Source organism: Amphimedon queenslandica, unplaced genomic scaffold (genome assembly GCF_000090795.2).
Source record: "Amphimedon queenslandica unplaced genomic scaffold, v1.1 AMPQUscaffold_13405, whole genome shotgun sequence".
NCBI classification, from domain to species: Eukaryota; Metazoa; Porifera; class Demospongiae; order Haplosclerida; family Niphatidae; genus Amphimedon; species Amphimedon queenslandica.
In genome coordinates, this window is record NW_003546359.1 from 173468 (window position 1) to 178672 (window position 5205).

General features: G+C 34.5%; 1 long non-coding RNA gene across 1 annotated transcript; it reads right to left on the reverse strand.

The window, feature by feature from the left end:
* Positions 1-6: 6 nt before the first annotated feature.
* Positions 7-3787, reverse strand: LOC109582021 (uncharacterized). The gene is made up of 8 exons (XR_002184866.1): positions 3619-3787; positions 2436-2615; positions 1910-2045; positions 1680-1763; positions 1399-1600; positions 1188-1328; positions 870-1019; positions 7-662 (listed from the first exon to the last, which is right to left on the reverse strand). It is a non-coding gene; the product is annotated as an uncharacterized LOC109582021 (long non-coding RNA).
* Between the last annotated feature and the right edge of the window lie 1418 nt (positions 3788-5205).

A 5205-nucleotide genomic window follows, 5' to 3' on the forward strand; every position in this document is an offset into this window, starting at 1 on the left:
ACATACATCTACATGTATTACACCTTTTCCTATAGTACAGGATGCTACCCACCGTCAAAATGCTGAGCACTATGCCAAAAACCTGTGGGAAATCCTGTTCATGCCACTTGGCAACATGTGCATGTACATGTAAATAATAAATTATTTACATGTACATGCACATTGTAGCATGCATGTTCTTACTTTTGCTTCATAAACAAAAGCATCACATTCACTGTTGTCATAGCAACTAGAAGCCACACCCCCAAACCCATGACTGAAGCTACCAAACTCATTGTCCTATCAGCTCCTGTTGCCATGAAAACTGTATCGGAGAGCATCCTTAAAGAGCAAGGAGGAGAGAGTGATGAGCTACACCCAGAGCTGGCTTGTGTTGCTATGGAAATGCCAAAACCTTTCTTATTAAAGTCAGATACTTAAATGCTCCAATTGCAAGTGGGAGTGTCACTAAAAAGTAGACTCCGCCCAGTGTTGGTTGCTATAGTAACAGTACTGTTAGGTGTCATAATTTCAGGTGTCGTAATCGATAATTTTGATGAGTCAGCACTTTTGTGATGATTACTGGTTGCCATGGTGATGGTGGGTGTGGCTTTGCCAGAGACTGTTGGTGTATTATTATTAGTGATGTGTTGATGAGGTTTATCATCAAATAGCTCTCTTGCCTACAGTACATGTATACACATGTAAAAATGAATAGAAAATAAAATATTAGAATTTTATGTGTGTGTACATGTACATACACGTATTGTCTTTAAAAAAGGCTCCAAAAGTCATGTTTCATAAAAAATGGTTTGGAGATAAAAAGCCACATGCACATGTAGATGTAAAGCTGGGGATGATTCTGATAAATAATAGTAAAAAATAAATACCTGTCTATAAACATTATCTAATAATAGCTCCTGTTCTACAAGTTATTGATGCCTTTTCGCCTCCTTCTCCTCTTTCTGATTCCCTTCACTTAAACTGAAGACACTAACACAAGACAGATCACTGTCTCTTTTAACAACAGTGGGAGGACCCTGTACCAAGAGCAGACAATAATAAAATAAAATAATAAAAAGTATACATGTACATGTACAATGTATATATAAGTTGTACATTAGTTGTTAACTTAATAAATTTAACTTGATTACATTTTTTTAATTAATAAAATATAGTAGATGATACATGTACATTATTATTCTTACGTTTGGCGTCAGGTAGGAAGTGGTAAGCTCTCATTGTGATGGTTTTTCAGTTGCCATGGAGACTGGCGGAGGTGAGAAGGGTGTGGCCAGCCATACCATCTATCACTGATATCATATAGAAACTCAAATACTTATCAGAAACTAAAAAAATAATTATAAAATACCAAAAAAATTGAACATTATTTTTTCCTACATCTACATGTACACTCACTTTTAGTGTTTCAGTTGATGTCATGTGCCATGCTCACTCTAGACGCTCAGGTGACCACTCCCATACCTGGTAATCATGACGACAGGTGAGGAGAAGGAGGTAGGACCCGTTGTGGTTTACTTTATGAAGAGAAGGGAAATGAGAGAAATGGAGTAACATAGACCAGACTAGTGGATGAGATATTGATACATCACTTATCCAACTGGAGGGGGAGAGAGAGAGAGAGAGAAGTGATAAATTAACTAAATATTATTATACATTTACTCTAATTAAATTCTTACATTCCAATTAGTGGTACAGTGCAGACGTGGCTATCACTGCCCAGCAGTAGAACAAGTCTTCGCGTTTCGTTCACCGTCAAAAAACTATTAAATAAAAACCTATCATAAAAATATCAAACGTATACATGTACATGTACAAGTAATTTTGATAGATCATCATTCAAAAATTTAAAAGGAGAAACATACACTGTACATGTACAATGTACATGTAATTGGTAATTATGACATACCCACTCCTAACTCTTCCCTGTAGTACTGAGAGTGGTAGTGCTCCAGTGAGATTGGAGCTGAGGGGAGTTGAGAGAAGAGGGACGGGATACATGGGCGTGGCTATAATGGAGGACGATGAGGGAAGGACACAACCACCTATAATGAGAAAATAATAATTAATGATAATAAATTACATGTATACATGTACAATCAAATCAATGCACATTTTGAATTAAGGTGAACATGTAACTCAAAAAATTTAAGTCGGAATCTTTCTACAAAGCATAAGGACATTAATATGTATCAGAAAATTTAATAAAAGTTTGGGGTAATTTCAAAGCCATTTTTCGGAAAAAACCATGGGCTACAACCTTAGGTGCTTTTCCGAAATTTGGAGTTTTAGAAAATGGTCATAACTCGAAAAATTTCCATAATCAGCTCAAACTTTCTACAGAGCATAAGAACATTAATGTGTATTATGTATTATGAAAGTACATCAGGTTTGTAATTGTAATGTACATCTAAGAAATATTAATAATAACTTACTAATAACACGTATTGATTCATTTTGAATGAATATGCTCAATCTCGTTGACAAAAGGTGATAAAAATGAAGCAGGGTAGTATTACCCTTTTGATATCAAGTTATGATACGTCAACTGATTCTTTTAACTGAATTATGCTATGAAAGAAGTGATCGTCAGTATTAATAACTCCTTTTAATAACTAGCAAAACAATGAGAAAAAATTAAAATTAAGTTACATCTACATGTACACGTAACATAATCTACTACCTCACATTAAATTAAAATACAAAATATGGTGGTGCTGCTGTAATTTTAAAGGGACATACATGAACATGTAAATTGGTACAGCTTATCATCATTAACTGAAACTATATACATGTACATGTACATACATGTATACATGCCATGTACATGTACAAACTTACTGATTTGAAGTTAGTTAAAATAAAAATAAATACCGTAGATCGGGAAATTTTTGTTGTTAAAATATTTTCGCGGATGAAGTGATCCGCGAAAATTTGACACGCGAAATATTTTCTACAGTGAATAATAAAATTACCGGAATTATTCTAACGTGCAGCGGTGCACCCACGAGGCTCTTCTAGTCTTCTAAAAGCCCAAAGAAGGCCTGAAGCTCTCACCCAAGAGGCTCCTTATCAGTTTTAGTACTGTCACGAGCAACTTCCATTGAATAGCTATCCATCGTCATCAAGAGTTAGTAGCCACTTGTGTGGTTTATGACGCGTCCAAAAATTTTTATGTTGAAAAATTTCGCGGATGGGTCAACCAGCGAAAATAAAATACCTTGAAAAAATTTCACACCAATTATTTCTAACATGAAAATTTCCTGATCTACAGTAATAATAATCAATAAAGAAAATTATAATAAATAATACTAAAATAATAAATAATACTAAAATAAAGAAATAATGATAATAATAAACAATTCTCTCTTCAAAAGAGATGGTATCAATAATTATAATTGGCAGACCATACAGTAGGCTAAACTTTTGTACATAACTTATTAAGAAGCTGTAAACGGGAACATTGATATGATCAATTGGAGTAAAAGTTCAATGATAATTTGGACACTGAACTAGTCAACTACACCACAGTATATCTAATAGTCTTAACTTAATTACATGTAAATGAAACTTGTCCAACGACCCTCAACCTCACAACCACCAGATGACTATACTTACAGTAAATAGCTGAAGATGATCTAATGAACAATATTCTAACTAGCCAGTACGAGCCAGCAAGTAACTTTCTTTCATCTTGATCCACTGATGATGATGAAGAACTTTTACTAACATTCTCATCTTCTCAAGAATTGATCGATCTGTCTCCGTATACCTAGATTTACTTTCGTATACTCTAAACTCGTGTTGTCACGTGGAGTAAGTCACGATTGATAGGCTTACCTTTGTATCTCCATACAAAAATACGTCCGCCTTAGAATAGCAGGAGGAGGAGGGAATGATCTGATGAGCCTCTTCTCTCAGAAGTGGAAGATTTAAGTAAATCACATTAACACAGCATTGTGTACTGTCTTCCATCTTTTAGGGAGGAGCTAGCTATGTCAACCAGCTCCACCTTCTTGTTTGGAATTTGCTATGATCTGCTTTTAATTCTCCTCTTACCTTTACCTCTCCTTTTACCTTGTATACAATACTTAAACTAGAGTCAAATGGCTTCAAAACCATCACATTTCCCATTAGGTGAGTCAGATTATTTATAATACACTGATATACATATTTTGTGTACAGATATTAGCAAGTTAAAGTTTGTTTTACAAGTCTTGAGGCATTACAAGTTTCCTGATGCAAGATGGTTTGAATTTGGATTGAATCTTGGTCTGCTTCATCCTACACTGGAAGCTATTGAGTCAGCTCATAGAGGGAATCCTTCACGCTGCCTGATGGAGTGTTTAACCAAGTGGTTGACTAAAGCTGATGATAATGTCACCACTGTTGGTCCTATAATCTGGAAGACACTGGCTAATGCACTCAATGAAATGAATTTAATATCCATTTCTACTGATATTCGCAAAACAAGTAATAGTAGTATTATCATTTTTCTAGCATTTATATCTTTCATTTAGTGGCAGATCCTGTTAGTGAGATATTACAGTGTTATATTGGTAGACTAGCTCAAGTTGTTCTTACTGAGGAATCAGTTGGTCTCTTACATACAGAGGGATTGATATCTAAGGATACATTAACAAAAGTGAAGAGTTGCGGTTGTTCATTGGTAGGAGATCCAATGTTACTAATATTAAGTACTGTAGTTGAAGATCATAGCAAGTTATGTACTCTGACAAGCATTCTAATGAAATCAAAGGAAGCAGTGTCTTTAGCTAGTGATATAATAATGGAATATGGTAAATGAACAGTTTTATAAATGCACTTAACTTATTTATATTCTAATACAATAGGAAAATCACTTCCTTCAGCAGTAACAGTGATGCCATCTTGTCAACAAGCAAGTACTTCAACATCTTCAAGTAATGATATAATGTAACATATATACATTGACTATTATAATAAATACAGGATCTGGACCATTACAAGAGTATAGTAGTGAGACTCAAGTAACTACCAATACTGATGCTACTCCACAAGGTTAGTAACATTGATTATACCCAATTCAATGTTATTACACTATATTATAGGTGTAGTAGAGGTCATAGTTCATCCTGGTTATAAAGCTGAGTTTGATAGAATGGGTGATATGCTTGGTACACTTATTGATGATATTGTTCCTCTCATTAAAGTGACTGTACCTTC